We start from the raw sequence: 16,937 nt of genomic DNA on the forward strand, positions 1-16,937 counted from the left end.
ACCAGTAGGAAGCACCTTTAAGAAGGTGCAAACTATTTACATGTAAGTTCCGATCATGCACAGTTCATGATTCTGCAGTTCTTTCAAATAACTTGTGCAAACTGGTGCAAACATAGGATCCTCCTTTAAATGAGGACCCCTTTTAAGGAATAACCATGGCCGGGTTCAATTAAACTTTAACAGCAGACAATTAACTATTTACAGTCTTGTCAGATTTCACTTACTGCAACTCTGGAGGTAGCACTGGTGGGGGTAGCCCTTTAGGGTACTGGCGGCTACCAGGTGCTACAAATGGGGCTCCCTCACTCCAGATGGGGGTCTGGGTGCCCATTGAATTCTGTTCCACAATAACAGCTTTGGTGCAGGTAACAGTTGGTCCTGTAACCACTGCAGTCTCTGTTGTGGTGATTGTGCACACTGTGGTCTTCATAAGGGTGCAGGCAGGAGTAACTGTAGAGGTGGGAGTAGTGTCAGCTACTTTAGCACAAAGTGGTGCTGTTGCTACATGAAAAGGCACGGACGGTGTCCTGGAATTGGGGGCTGGTTCATAGAGTCTCCCTGCTTGTGAACTTTCAGAGCAAACCAACCCTTTTCGCCAAAGTGTCTGGTGTAACTGACACGGTCTCCTGAATACAGGTCCCTGTCCAGGTGTCCTTGCCACAAGTGAGACTCCACATCCCTCCTGTTCACGAAAATCTCCGCGTACAGTCCCTGTTCCTTTATAAAGCCCCATCCTCCTTGTAACTTAAAGGTGACCACTATGCCCTGCTTACGCGGGGCCTGGTTAACGGTGCAGTCCTTGCGAGCCTGGGCTTTGGCCTTCAAATCCCTCTTATCGAAGGCTCTGTGCTGGGCCTGGCGTTTCTCCTCTTTTTCCTCCCACTTATGGGTGAGCTGGCACTGGTAGTCCTCCCAACTCAAGACCTCCACAGTCTCTATTTTCTGCTTCTCCGTCCCGGGGAACCCCATAAAGTTGGTCCCGGGATTCACCCAGCGGTACACGACTCTCTCCGCATGGATTTCACTAGACAGGCTAGCGGGTTGGATCGAGGCCTTTAAAAACTGCTCCATCCCCGTGGCCTGGTCCCAGGGGTCAAGATGTTGGAGCCGGCTGGACCCGCGGAGAGGTGGTGCTGCTACGGGGCCTATTAGCAGTTTGTCGGTCACCGGAGCAGGGTCGGCGTCCTTATCTGCTGCAGCGGTGTCTCCGGTGCCGGTCGGTCCCGTCGGTGGCAGAGTCTGCAGTGGTGCTGGCAGCGGCTCTGGAAGCGGTACCGCAGGCGATGCTGGAAGTGGTGCTGGGAGTGGTGCTGATTGGTCTTCTGCGGGCGCCGGTCGACACGTGGCCTTGGCGCCCAGCTGCACCCGCAGGAGCTGGTCTATGACCTCCTCCACTCTGGCCTGCAGGAAGTCAGGGCCCATGGGTGATGCCTGGCCACGGTGTCTTTTTAGGTGGCTGGGGGAGTCCTCTGCCTCCACCCCATGTTCTGGTTCTGGGCGGATGACCATGGCATCGTCCTCGTGGCTTGCTCCTTCCTGGTCTCTTTCCCGCTCTCTCCACCGGGGGCGGTTTCTTTTTCTTTGTCTCCTCCCGCCATTTAGGATCAGGAGGCGGATCTCGGCTGCTGACGGACACGTCCTCAAGGTACAGAAATATTTGAACTGGGTGGCCATTATCTTTTGCGCTCTCAGTTAGTTCACGCCCACGATGGCACGCCCTTCTTCTCCGGCGCTCCTCATGGCGCTGTAATGGCGGCTGTTTTGCCAGGAATTTTTGGCGGCAATGCGCAATACACTGTCTTTTAGCACAAATCACAGTTAGGCACATTTCTGGCACTGTCTTTTAGGCGCATATGACCCGATTTTCAGGCTTTAGTAGATCCTGTTCGTGACGCCAAAGTTTGGAGCGCCCCCATGGGACCGTGGGGTACTCGATACCGGGTCCTGTGGTTCACAGGGGGATGTCACGGTGGCTGACCCAGTCAGTGGCCCTGGGATGTCCATGTAAAAGGGAAAGGTCTTTAAAGGGATAAAGTTTGTGTTCGTGACACCACTTGTGGTATTCGGTCAGGGTGACCGATGCTGCTTTAAGGGGTCCGCTGGGGTGATGTTATGGCAGCTAGATGGTATACCTTCCCACAGGTGAAGTATGTCCCCAGGGCTTCCCAGTGTGTAGATGGTGGATGGTGAGAGGCGCAGAGAAGAACGAGGACACAAGGTTGCAGTCTCTTTACCTTTACTGAAGACTTCAGCATCCACAATCCAGGGCACCAGATCACAGGGCAGGCAGAGTCCGGCCAGTTTGGAGGCAAGTCCAGAGTCCCCTTGTCCAGGTGGAAATTAGTAGCCTTCCTCTAGCGCTGCAGTGTTGTAGTTCCTTACTGCTAAGCTTCTCATAAGGTCCTCACAACTGTTGTAGATATTATCGATGTTATGTCTCTCTCTCTTGCCCATGGATAGGATAGGACAAACCCATATGACCAGTGGCTTGAGGCGGTTTATAGGGACTCTATCATGCCCCAGCCTCTAAGGGGTGCCACCTTGCCTCCTGAGTGTAGGGCGGACAGGTAACGTGAAATTAGCTGTCCTGCCTGTCTCTGGAGCAAGGCATGAAGAGTCGTTGCTCCCTCGGTGTTCCGGCTACCGGGATTCTGCGCCTCAGAAGGAGGCAGCCTGTGTAGGGCTGGCCCCCTTCCGATATCCACTCCTTTGCTACGACTTCTTTTCACGCTCGCTGCAATACAGTTCTGCGTTCAATGTCTCTTTCTAAGAGCTGCAGCTCTGGGGCATGCACAGCTCTGTATCCTTCTCCCTCAATCTCTGACAGGATCCCACCCCTGCCAGGGACCAACTACCTGAGCGAAGCTCAGCCAGCAACTCACTCACTTTCCCTACAGGTCACCAGTTTTACCTAAGTGTGGGGAGTGACCTAATAAATAGGAGCAAGAGCTCCCCCTGGTGGCTTGGAGTTTGAAATGTGTTGCATGTTTGTGATACCTGGATGCAGTTGTCCTTCTTTGCCTCCAAACGTAACACCACTCTCCCCTAGAGGAGAATGACATCACTGCAACGACCTGGACCCTGGGGCGCTGCAAATGCATTTCGACCTCATCTCCAGCTTGATTTGCATTTGGCTTCTACACTAGATTTCTCATGACTGGGACATCAGATCTCTACAAATAGGCTATCATTTTTGTCAAAGGACAAATACCTGTACAGAAACACAACTATCTATAAGTAAAAATATGATAACAAGTTCCCTTCAAAATAAACATTTTTTTTTTAGCCAGGCCACTCTTTGACCCAAGTACAGCCATCTGACACCACTAGTGATTTCACCTTCCCAGCAAATGTACTCATTTGTGTTGTCACCACTAGCTTTGAGCCCTAGAGGTAATATGGCAGACACTTTCACTAAAATTGCTAATTATGACATCATAACCCATATCATTTCATCACTACTTTGATTTTGCTAGATCTGTGACATCATCTTCACATACATTTGTTCACTACAGCAGCACACCCTCTTAGACGTTTTCCTCTTCCCCTCTACAGCAGCACATCCTTACCACCACCATCTACTATAGCAGTAAATGGGCTTTTCTGTTTCCTCTCTGTAGCTCTAATGTTCGGTCCTGTTATAAATTATATTTATTCATTTTGTTTTTCTTTACCACAAATAAATACGCTTCTTAGCCTGCAGAGCAGGGTTTGCAGTGAGAGGGACCTAATATATTGGCAGGATCTGCAGCACCAATAATTATATCATCTGATAATGTGTACGTGTGTAATGGTGAAGCTACATTGTATGTCAATCTTATGGCACATAAAATATTTAATATTTTGTATTTAAAGCAAGACAAACCCTATATCTTCAGTGCTTTCCACTTTTTCAGATATAGCAGTGCCCTCTTGTGGTAATACGTAAAAAACAGGATATTTCTTATTGTAAAATCCTTTTTTTAATGATTTTAGTGGGGTATACAGAAGGTCAAGACATAGGCTGCTGCCCCGAGGGGGTGGATACTTAGTCAAAAGTGTTAGCTCCTCATGCACAGGATGTAATGCAGTAGATATTGAGCTACTCAGTCTGTACACAAACAGTAGTACATAACGTAGGACAAACGATCCGCTAATATCCAGTCTTTATTGTGACATACAGTCAAAAGCAGGAACAATCAGGGAGAAACGTGATTCCACAAGACGACGGCCGTTTCGTGCTTCCACGGGTCTTGATGTAAACTCTGGGTGGGTGGAATCTATTTAGCGTCTTCCGCCATGAGGTTACCACCCCTCCAACAGCGTCATCACAAAAACCTACTTTTCCATAAAACATAATAACTAAAACAGGAAGTTAAAAACTGCTAGAAAATGACAACGTATAAATATCCAAAATGTAAATATACACAAATAAATACAATATAATACAAGAAATTACATCACAAAAATATCGACATTTCAAGTCTCTCATTTAACCCTAAAGGTCCAGTAGCATTGAGTAGCATAATCCACCTTCCTTCTCTTCTCAAAAGTATCTTATTGTGGTCCACTCCCTGCTCCGGTAAATGTACCCTTTCTAACCCTATAAAACGTAACAAAGACGCATCACCCCCATGATGTGCATGCATATGGGTTATTAATCGAGGGACACCCTTCCCTGTGCTAATTGATTTAAAGTGTTCCCTGAATCTCACAAAGAGGGGCCTAATGGTTTTCCCGATGTAATAAAAGCCGCAAGGACAGAATAATGCATATACTGTGTGTGTAGTCCTGCACGATATAAAGTCCCGAACTCTATGAACATGAGGGCCAATCTTTATCACTTTATCCGTCATATGATACCTACAGTACTTGCAGTGGCCACATTTGAAATTGCCTTGTGGAGTCCCCACTTGTAACCAATGAACTCGTTTAGTATCAGTCTGATTACGTACCAGAACGTCTTTCAAATTTCTCCCTCGACGGCATGCGAACAAGGGACCCCTACTGGCCGGCTGTCATAAATCTGGATCTTTTTCCAATATGTGCCAGCTTTTCCTGACAGCTGATCTTATTAAAGAATTCATTGGACTGAAAGTGAAACTAAGGGCTCATTTCCACTGGCGAGAGACAAATCGGTCCGTAATCTGGACCGAAAAAAGGGATGTAGCGTATGCGATTGTCATGCGAGTGTAATGCGAGTGCAATGCGATTTTTAATCGCACCATCCGTTTTACATCCGTATGACATCCATATGCAATCCGTTTTATTTCTCTGTCATTTACAGTCATTTACAGGACCATGGACAGTGTTCTAGGCCACAGAATGGTGATGTATCCATAAAAAACGGACGGAATACAGATGGTCCGTATTCCGTCCGTTTTTTTTCTCGCACCCATTGACTTGCATTGGCGAGTCTCGTCCGAGACTCGCAGCAAATCGCAGCATGCTGCGATTTTTTTCTCGGTCCGATTTCGGTTGAGAAAAAAATCGCAAATGAAAAGACACCTATTGAATAACATTGGTCCGAGTGCAATCCGATTTTTTATCGGATTGCACTCGTCCGTTTTCCTCGCCAGTGGAAATGAGCCCTAAAGGTAAATCTTTTTTGCGCTTTATCAGTATTCTGACTACACACACAGTATATGCATTATTCTGTCCTTGCGGCTTTTATTACAGATTTTAAAAAACTAAGAGAGAAAGGCATTGTGGAGCGCCCGTGGGATACTCAGTACCGGGTCGGCACAGTTCTTAAAGGGGAAGTCATGGCGGCAGTGACCCGGTCTGTGGCCCTGGGCGTCCATTTAAAGGGGATAAAGTGTAGTGGCAAGTAAAGTCTAATGTAGTAATGTTCATGACGCCACCTGTGGTACTCGACCAGGGATGGCCGATGCTGCTTAAAGGTATCCGCTGGGGCCAATTGTTATGCAGTTTAGATGGTTTCGCTCCCCACAGGTAGAGCGGAGGCCCCAGGGCTACCAGGACAGTCTATGAGGGGTTGTGGATGTTGGGGTGCAGGAAATAATTGGAGGACACAGGATTTGCAGTCTCTTTACGTTTTACGGGTGAAATTGCAGTCCAGGGCACAGGTTACAGGTGATCTTTGAAATCCGGGCAGCCTGGAAGCGGTTCGTAATCCTCCTAGCTAGGTGGGGTTGGAAGCCGTCCTTTCTGCGCTGAATTCTAGGTTCTTGATGCCTTAGCTTTTCTCAAGTTCCTCTCTCAATCTGTCCCTCAGGTAGAACGCTACCCGCATGGCAGGCAGCTCGAGCCTTTTTACAGGTGTCCCTCTCTTGTGGTGACTCCAAGCTCTAATCTGCTGCTGTGCCTTCAGGTGTCAGTTGTGGCCAGGAGACCTGCAGTCTCCTGCCCTCCAGTTTCTGCTGTTGGGCATACAGTTCCCACACAACCTCGGACCCTGATGTCCGGTTTCTTGCGCTTAATCCTGGGAGTGAGCTCAATTGCAGCTCCACTCCTAGTTTCTCTCTCCTTATGTGCCTCCTCTCCCTTCACTGTCTCACACAGACTAACTCCACCTCCAGACCAGAACTTTTAGGGAAGCTATCCTGAAACTGGTCTAGAGCTGCCCCTTCTGTCCTGGAGTCAGGAAAGAGTTGTATGCTAGTGTTACCTGATAAGGGAACTCCTTCTCGCTTCCAGGCATGGCATCACCCTCCCCGGGAGGCAGGCTTTACCACTGTGACAACTAGATTCCTGGGGTGACACAACTGCTACATGCACCAGTGGAAATAAGACTGATAGGTCTGTGGTAAAGATTTACTGGTCTTCAACATGATTGTGATGACTCAGAATTTTGGTTTTGTAAGAGTGCGGTGGAAGGACCAATACCCTCTGAAGATGTTACACTGTGATATACTAAATTAATTGTGTTCTTTATATGTTGATGTTTAATGAAACTGTTTTAAATTTGGTTAAGGGGGTTGCTACCTTTCAATCTTCTGCCCCTGGTGCAGTTTGGTAAAGCAATACAAACAACCCTATACTCATCTTCCCAAGGTCCATCGGCGAGTCTCCCCTACTGCTTCTGGTGTCTGACATTGGCTGCGGTGCTGTCATCATTTTAACATTGCGGCATTCAATCAGTGAACTCAGCGGCTCTTTCATTGCAGACGGGAAGGCCCCTTCAGAGATGTTAAGCTCACTGATTGGCTGCTGCTCTGTCAACGTGATGTCATGCCACAGCCAATGTTAGACACTTGGAGCAGCAGCAGAGGTTCACCGGATTCTGGCAAGATGAGTACAGCATGATTGATTATGCTTTAAAAACAGAGCCATGACATTAGCTCTAACCTAAACTTTTTTTTTAATATCCATTATGGATCCTATCACTGCTCTGACAAGGCAACTGCACCAGAACAATCTGGAGTTAGCAGATCTATGAACAGTCGTTTTGCAGCACCCTAAAACATCAGGTTTGGAGACCATGGTTCCCAGGCTACCGTTAATGGAGCCCAAGATCACTTTGCTTGACAGGTTCTCTGGGGAGCGTGACAAGTTTGTTGTTTTCAGGGAGGCCTGTAAACTATACTTCAGGTTATGTCCTTTCTTCCCAGGAACTGAGGAGCAACGGGTTGGGATAATAAGCTTGGTCCCCAAGCATGGACACTGTCTCTCCTGTCTGACTCTCAGTTGCACCAGACAGTGGAGAAATATTTGCTGGCGCTGGGTCAAATATACCATGACCCTGACTGCGTCTCCCTGGCTGAGTGCACGCTACATCAACTTCAGAAGGGAAACTTGGTCTGAGTCATCTGAGCAACCCATGCAGTTGGGTGGGGTAACTCGTTCTGGAATGCAGTCTTTTGTTCAAAGCAAAGGGGGAATATGTTTTTACTGTGGTCAAAAGGGCCATTTTGTGGGCACGTGTCCTTCCCTATCTCACTGTTCCCAGTCGCCGGAAAACTAAGGAGCCTGGGTTGTGGGGAGGTTAGCAACCCAGGTGTACATATCTCCTTCATGGGTAGGACCCAATTTTTTCTACCTGCTGAAATCCATCTGGGTAAAAATAAGGTGGTTATTTCTGCCTTTCTGGACAGTGGGGTGGATTTTAACTTGATCAACTCTTGGTTCGTCCAGGTCCAGGGCCTAAATACCTGTCTGACTTTGGGGATATGTTCTCTGAGCAGGGATGTCAAGAATTTCCTCCCTATCGTCCTTAAGACTGCACCGTTAATCTTGTACCTGAGGCCAAGCTGCCAAAGAGCAGACTATATAATATCTCTGGTCCAGAGAGGCAGGCCTTGAAGGACTATATCACGGAAAGTTTGGCAAAAGGTCATATCAGTCCATCCTCATACTCCATTGCTGCAGTATTTTCCTCTGTAAAGAAAAAACACGGGGATTATGCCCCTGCCTAGATTTCCGCAAACTCAATCAGATCATAGTAACATAGTAACATAGTTATTAAGGTTGAAGGAAGACTTTAAGTCCATCTAGTTCTACTCATAGCCTAACCTAATATGCCATAACATGTTGACCAATGGTCCGGGATCTGTATTCGCTTCCTCTGATCCCGGAGCTCTTTAATCAGATTGTTGGGGCAAAATGGTTTTCTAAACTGGGTCTTAGGGGACATGTAATCTTTTTTAAATTAAAGGGGGGATGAGCGGAAAACAGCTTTCAATATGCCTGAGGGACACTATGAGAACCTTGTGATGTCATTTGGGCTGACGAATGCTGCTGCCATCTTTCAGCACTTTGTAAATGAAATATTTGTGGTAATTTATCGTGATGACATATTAATATATTCACCTAACCTTGAGTCATATCAGGTACATGTCAGGGAGGTCTTAAAGATACGCAGAGACAATAAATTATTTGTCAAACCAGAGAAATGTATGTTCTTGGTTGAGGAGATCCCTTTTCTAGGATATTTGTTATCGTCCACCAGTTTTCACATGGATCCGGATAAAGCTCGGGCGGTACTGGATTGGGATCTTCCTGGGGATTTGAAGGCATTTTTGGATTTCGCCAACTACTATCGTAAGTTCTTCAAAAACTTTTCAGTAGTGGCCAAACCTCTGACGGATAAGACCAGGAAATGGACAGACTTTTTCAAGTGCTCCAGTTCAGCCAGGGAGGCATTCGATACCTTGAAGGAGTGTTTTGCATCTGCGCAAATTTTCATACAACCTGAAGTCACTCAGCATTTTATTGTAGAAGTTGATGAGTCTAAAGTGGGGGTGGGGGCTGTATTGTTGCAGTGTGCATCTACTGGTAAATGGCATCCATGTGCATACTTTTTTAAAAAACTGTCATCTGCGGAGAGAAATTATGACATTGGTAACAGGGAACTCTTGAAAATCAAGTGGGCTTTTGAAGAGTGGTGTCATTTTCAGGAGGGGGCAGTTCAATCAGTTATGATAATCATGGTTCATAAGAATCTTGTATATCTACAGTTTGTGAAATGTCTAATGCCTCGACAGGCAAGATGGGTATTGTTCTTCACCAGGTTTAACTTTTTTGTTACATATAGGCCCAGGATCAAGAACATTTAGGTGGATTCCTTATCTAGTTGTTTTCCTGGTGGTGAAGATATTTGTGACTTGGTTCCTATACTACAAAAGAGGTGTTTATTGCGTCTATATGCTCCGATCTTGAAAAAGAGGTTGTTGACGCTCAGGAGGACACCCCTGCTGTCTGTCTGTTAGGTAAACTGTTTTTGCCTGTGAATTTTCATCTGAGAGTTCTTAGTGAACATCATGATTCCGTCTTGGCTGGACATCCCGGTGATAAAGCCACCACAGATCTTCTTACTTGGCATAAATAGTGGTCAGGGGTACATCAGGATGTCTGGGAGTATGTAGCCACCTGCAGTGTCTGTGTACATTCTAAAACATCTCATACCCTTTCGTTTGGGTCTCTCTAACCATTACATGTTCCCAGTAGGCTTAGGACTCATTTATCTGTCGATTTTATCGCTGATCTACCCGTGTTGTCATGTAATACTGTAATTTTGGTGGTGGTGGACAGATTCAGTAAAATGTCATGTTTTATTGCACTACATGCTTTACCTAACGCCAATACCTTGGTGCAAATTTTCATCAGTGAGAGTGTAAAATTACATGGGATCCCTACCGATATTGTGTTGGGGGTGTAGTTTGTTTCAAAATTTTCACGGCATTTTGTACTCGTTTGGTGTTTCACCTGTCATTCTCTTCAGCATTTCACCCCCAGTCTAAAAGGCAAACTGAACGGGTTAACCAGAATCTTGAGACTTATCTTAGGTGTTTCGTGTCTGAGAATCAGGAGGATTGGGTTGCCTACTTACCGCTAGCTGAATTTGGGGTAAATAATCATTGTCATGAATCTACTGGTAAGTCTTCATTTTTTGGGGCATACAGGTTTCATCCTCAGTTCAGCTCATATAATAGATATCGTTCTTCTGGAATACCTGAAGAAGAAGAATTTTCATTATCAATTACGTCTGTGTGGCAAGTGGTTATTGATAATTTGAGGAAGATGGGGTCCAAATATAAGATTGTGGCTGATCGGAGATGTTTGGTGTGTCTGGACCTGTGTGTTGGTGACTTGGTGTGGTTGTCGTCAAAGAACATTAAGTTGAAGGTTCCCTCTTGGAAACTGGGTGCCAGGTTCATCGGTCTTCATAAGATTGTGGCCGTCATCAATCCTGTAGCATTCCGCCTTGCTTTGCCGCTCACTTTTAGGATCCATAATGTGTTTCATCGATCTCTACTCCAAAACTACATTGCGTCCTCTGTACCATCACGGATACTATCATCTCCAATCATTGTGGATGGATATTTGGAATTTCAAATAGCCAAGATCGTTGATTCTTGCTTAGTTCATCGGTCGCTTCAGTATCTAGTACACTGGAAGGGATACGGTCCTGAAGAGAGAATGTAGGTTCCACCATCTGATGTCCATGCGACCAGGCTGATCCGTTCTTTTCAACATGGCACACCCTGATATACCCAGTTCTTAGGTTTCAGAGGTCCCTCGTAGAATGGGGGTACTATCACGGGTTTACTGTAACAAAGAGGAGCCAGAAGACCGCAGCGTCTGATTTCTCCTACTCCTGCACTGATTAGAAGCACTTCACCTTCATATTAAATGGTGTAAATTTCTTTTAGCGGTGCAGGGGTTAATCTGCTCTGTTGACAACTCCTGGAGCATTAAGGCTCTCATCTGTGCACTGTTAAGATGTTTGGTAGATTTATCTGTGACTGTTGCTAGGTTTTGAGTGTGTGATAATTACCTTTCTTCTCCTACTTTGGTTTAACCCCATCCTCCACTCCCAGGTGCATTTCTCTGTTGTCTGTGTGAGTATATTTGTATGTTTGTTACCCCTTTTTGTATTACCTTGTTAGTCTGGTTGGTGTACTGTAGTACACTGTACTGCTGTACACTACTACTTCCCTCTTCCCTGGGTGTGAGAAGGGTACAGACTGGGGGCAGATTCAGGAGCTAAGGCAAGGTACGTGTCCCCAGCATCTTCACCATCAGAAGTAAGCAGAGTGAGCTATGGGGCCCCTAGCATTAGTAACAGAGAAGGAGCCCCTGGTCCCAGGACACCCAACAATAGAGCTGTGACAAAGGGCCTGGCTGCATCCTGCAAAGCAAAAGAAAAAATGTGCAATAAAATGTGCTAAAAAGATGAAAGACGATGTATGAAATACATGAGGCATTGGTCGATATTTTGGCCAAAATAAGCAACCTCGCAACGCATATCAAGAGTCCTCATACTTGCAAGTCCCTTGTAGTGCAGCGGTGTCCACACTATGCAGTGATGAGGCAGTGACCCAGGAAAGTTCAAAGTAAACGTAGGTTTAATGACCAAAAACTTACAAACAAAAGAAATGGTATCCTCTTGGTCACAGCCAGGAAACGAAAGTCCATAAATGCGTCCGGTTGGCGAGGGTTACCGCACCATCATATTACGCTGCGTGGTGCTAGGAGTTCGATCCACTGGGCTCTGTGTTCCCTCACACAGGCAGAGCTTTTGCAGAGCTATCCGCTCTACACCATGCAAACTCCACACTGACACACCCAACCCTCTGTTGCAAGGGTTTTTCTCAAACTGGAATCTGTGGCCATAGGCCACTTGCAAGACCTGGCCTGGAGGAAACAGACTTCCTTCCTGTAGTCTGTTTAAAAAATAAAAGCCCATACCGGCTTTTCCTGAAGAATGCCCAGGACAAATAGCTTGACCAGGTAAACGCTTACTTTTATTTTACCCTGTGACTCACAGGCATCCTGCTGTGACCACAATGACTCTGACAGCATCCTGGGTGATACATATGGACCCTCACATATGACACTGGTCACTGGCTCACACCCTATACTAAATTCAAAAACGGCTCACATACTGCATGAATTGAAGAAAAACGACAGAAAAAAATGCATGATAAAGGCAAGGGCAGCACAGGTGCAAAATACTGATGGACCAACCACACAAAAACATGTGTGACTGATGCCCTGTGCAAGCCTAATCTGTGCACATTTTTAATTCTATGCAATGACCCACTCCGCGAATTGTAATTTTTTTTTCACTCCATGAATTGGTAGGTTTGTGAGTAGTTGCCCCATCAGTATTTTACACCTGTGCTGTCCCCGCCTTTATCATGGTGGTGTTTTTTCTGTGGTTTTTCTTGTTTTAGAAACCAGCCAAATCGGTTAATGATTTTGGTTCCTATTGACTCTTCATTGGTCATATTCTTAGCAATGAAGTACACAATCTATGTCAGGAAAGGCTCTTTCATTCATCGATATCCGAAGTGTGATTTAAGTATTCCCTTACTTTTTGAGCAAAGTATCTTACGCTACTTGTGATTATATCCTCTATACATTTAAGTCATGAGGAAGAAATGATAGGCCTGAAATTCATAGATTGCAGTCAGCCATGCTACTAAGAGTTTCTATATATGCACTAATATGTTTTTAATGCTGATGGAATAAAAATTACTGCAAATTTTCTGAAGTGCTGGGTCACGTGGATTAATTCTAATGAACACTGTCTACTGTAAGGCGTCATATTTCTTTACACTTGGATAAATGAGGAGTGATTATGATGAGTACCGTAAGTCCATGTGACTTTGTTATACCGTTTATATTTTCATGTTTGTCTTGTATCTTAACCTACATTACATGGAAAAATGTCAGCTGGATTGCGTATGTTTTATATTCTCAGGGCAGATCTTCAGGGTCCCTTTGGTTTGGAATATATGATCTTTTTTACATGGGTTTCTTTAATATTTCTGGATGGATTTCTTTTTACCTTTTTAGTAAAATTCTGGATACAAGTTGATAAGAAGTAGTCATAAATGGTCTTTCTCCAGAGAACACTTATAATTCAAATCTTGTGTTCATTATTTTACCAGGACACCATTTTAGAATAAATTAGAAATTCTCATTGGATTTACTCATCTCATATAAGTTTAATATGATGTATTTATTAATATATTTCAATAAAAATTTGATTTTGCAATGAGAACAGGTATAACGTCAAAAAATCAAATATCTAGAGCATAAGAGGCATGAATGTCAGCGATTGATTTCTGCACAAAGAAAGAAGGAAATGAGACCTCGTGGTGACCTGGAATATTAATTTTAAATCTACGCATATACAGTAGTCCTCTTTTGCATGGTCGACTCTTAGGAATAATAAGCTATTATTATTACATAAGAATTGTTTTAAAAGCGAATAGGTTTAGATCAGTCAGTGGAATTATACAATAGTATGTATAGAGAGTTTAAAGGGTTTTTATAATCTTATTAAATAGGTAAAATTGCAAAGTGCTTCTAAAATCAAGCAGCGTTGCAGTTTTGTAGTACACAGCTTATTGCCAAAGTTACCAGTCACCAGTGGACAGTAGTGATGAGCAAATGTGTTCTTATAATGTGTTAGTCGAGCATGGTCGGGTGTTATCTGAGTATCTTGGGCGTGCTTGGATAATAGATTTGAGTCTCTGCGGCTGCATGTTTTGCGGCGGTAGACAGCTGCAACACATACGGGAAGTGCCTGTTTGTTTGCCGAAGGACAGCTGCTGAAATACTCACTGCTCTGCGTGCTGGGACTATGTGTGTGGAAGGCAGTGAGTATTTATTGCTCGCTCTTCAGTAGTGCGCACAGTGTCAGCCGCCGGCTTCCTGCAGCTGCCGAGCGGTCAGTGTGCCCGCTACTTAAGAGAAATGAATGGGCGTGGAATTCGGTGAATATTTATTCCCTTTAGTAGGCTTCCTCACACACCTAAGCTGCGGCTTTACTTCTTGCTCAATCTTTACCTAACCCCAAATCAACATACTAACACAAGAAGCATTCCCATTTTTGCTCCCAAAACTCCCACTGCATGGCTAACGAGCTATAACTCCTTCCATGCATTCAACTTCAGTACAACATATTTCTACTATAAAATTGCAGTGAATGCAAAGATATAGAAAACGGCAATACAGTGTATGACATATTTTAGCATTAGATCAATGACAGCCCTCTTCTACTCCTCTGCAAATATGTAATAGAGTGCAGGGTTGCGTATGTCACCATGGAACAGACAGACCAACTGTTGAGGGGAATCTATTAACAGGAGTAAGATTCTCCTCGCAGGGAGTAAACAGGGGGTTAATAGAGGTAAATCAAACAGTAAACAGTTAAGCGAAAACGAAAGGGTTAACGAGTGTTCTTGTAACTTATCAGTCCAGGGAGGTCCTGACTGGAGGGTCCTAATTCCGGCATGGGTACAGTCACCCGCAGTGTTCGCTTTCATGTACTCACAAGATGAAGTCTTTAGCTTTTACAGCACAGCCAGGAATCAGGGGCTCCGCACTGTTAAGTCTCTCACCAAGAATCACAGTCTCTGTACTGATACTGCGGGGACCAGGGGATAGAAGTCTCTTCTCTGTTTCCTGGGAACTGGAAACTCCGGGGTTAAGACTTTTCTCTCAGTGAAGCTGCAATCAGGAAATCACACAGCCATTTTGCTGCGAGTCTCTGTACACCAGGCTGACAGTGCGGTCACCGGGGCTGCGCACTCAGGTCACTGCAAGGGGACACGTCGTCTCTGATTATGGAGCCTTCCAAGTCCCCACTCTCACTCCAGCCTTAGTGCCCTCACGGGGAGCACTCTGTCATGGGGAGCGTGGCGCTGCAGCCTGCTTTCTCCCTGGCACGCTCTCCCCTCTCTCTGGCGCGCTCTGCTCTCCCGCACTTTTCTCACCACGCCCCCCTCTCTTCCTCTCTCTCCCCTTGCAGTCACATGGTCCCTTCTGTCCAGGGCAGAAGGTCTTCCCCCCGACAACCCAGCTGTCTGACTAAGTGGTTCCAGGTAAGGAGCAGGGAAAGCAACCTCCTTACAAATACACTTGGCATGACTCAGGGGTGACCCTCAAACTAGGCTCAGGATCTCCACTATGCAGGCTGATCACCTCCATGCCACGCCGCATTGATGCAGTCGTTGATGGAAAAGGAGCCCCGACCAAGTATTGAGTGCATTTCCTGAACTTACATTTCAGTAGGCCAACATTTCAGAGTTTAAAATCATTTCTCAAGCTGGTGTTAGACAATATTCTAATTTACTGAGATAATGACTTTTGGGTTTTCATTGGCTGTAATCCATAATCATCAACATTAACAGAAATAAACACTTGAAATAGATCACTCTGTTTGTAATGACTATAATATATGAGTTTCACTTTTTATTTTGAAGAACTGAAATAAATAAACTTTTTGATGATTTTCTAATGTTGTGAGAAGCACCTGTGTCTTATTTTCAGTATGGGGAAGCTTCAAGGGGATTTCCTTATTTTCAGAAATCTCATTTGTAACGGACAATAGATTATCTTGTAGAGAGTTTGCTTTTCCATATTTGGTTAAAACGGATTTTTGTTTTTCACTTTTAGGTTTACTTTTGCCAAATCTAAGTGTTCAGCTGATCCGTTTCACATGAGACATTTAATTAAATATTCTGAAAGCTCTTGTTTTCTGCGTAGCATAGAATTTAAGCTTGATTACCACTAGGGGGGGCTATGCGCATGTAATATATGTTGAGCACAACGCCATAAATAAATGAAAGAATCTAATTCTTTCCATGTGATTGACTATGTAATGCAGTGCTGGAATACACCATAGTTGTATATGCGGTACATAAAATATTTTTGTTAGGGGTTTCTAAATAGTGATGCCTGCTCAATTTGTCTTATTGTATAGTGTTGCAGAAACAATACAGGATCAGCCATTAGTTTGTTGACGTCTTTTTAGCCTCACTAGCCCTGTGTATAACTTTCTGCGTCTCATTATCCTTTCTTAATTATTGCTCCTCCATCACATCTTCACATACAGTTGCTCTAAATCTGCATCATCCACCTATATATTGCTGTAGGGTCAAACCTGCCTCCCACATCCACTTGTGTCTCTGATATCACAGCAGCCACCTGAGTTCATTCATATTTGATCACTTCTTAGGTTTTCAGGAGAGCTGCTGGATACAATTTCAGAGTGACAATGAGTAATTTGACCCTATCGCTCCACCGAGACCCATCCTCTTACCTGGAGAGGAATAAAGGCAGGAGCATTGCAGCAGGTAAGAGAGTTTTACACTTATTTTCTTCCTTCTTAATATGACATTAAATAGGCCATATCTAAAAAATAAAGCGTTAGGTTATAAAACCTTGGGTGGTCTTGCTTACATTGTCATAGCCAGGTCAGGGTTTCCATCATTACTGACTTCCACATCATTTACCGACACCTCGACGTATCTTAATATTACGACTCCTACTGTTCTACTATATTTCTGCTCAGGTATCTATCACAGTCATGCATCTTGGGTAATGGCTTAGACATGTCTGTCTAGATGACGAGAATAATGTTTTATGCAGAAAGAGTCGGCTATTGGGGTATCTTGAAGCTCAATTACTTCTTATCTCTTTCACCAGGTATTTGTTACCTAATCTGAGAACAGCCTGATGTAGGGGCAGAGACCCGG

At 44.7% G+C, this 16,937-nt stretch overlaps 1 protein-coding gene across 1 annotated transcript in view; it reads left to right on the top strand.

The window, feature by feature from the left end:
- The window catches only part of DNAJC5B (DnaJ heat shock protein family (Hsp40) member C5 beta), a 371,842-nt gene that overhangs the window by 114,970 nt on the left and 239,935 nt on the right, over positions 1-16,937 (top strand). The window contains exon 2 of the mRNA XM_077270587.1: positions 16,418-16,535. The gene's annotated coding sequence lies outside the window, so the exon portion shown is untranslated. The remainder of the gene's footprint in view (positions 1-16,417; positions 16,536-16,937) is intronic.

The sequence above is a fragment of the Ranitomeya variabilis genome, chromosome 6 (genome assembly GCF_051348905.1).
Source record: "Ranitomeya variabilis isolate aRanVar5 chromosome 6, aRanVar5.hap1, whole genome shotgun sequence".
In the NCBI taxonomy this organism is placed as follows: domain Eukaryota; kingdom Metazoa; phylum Chordata; class Amphibia; order Anura; family Dendrobatidae; genus Ranitomeya; species Ranitomeya variabilis.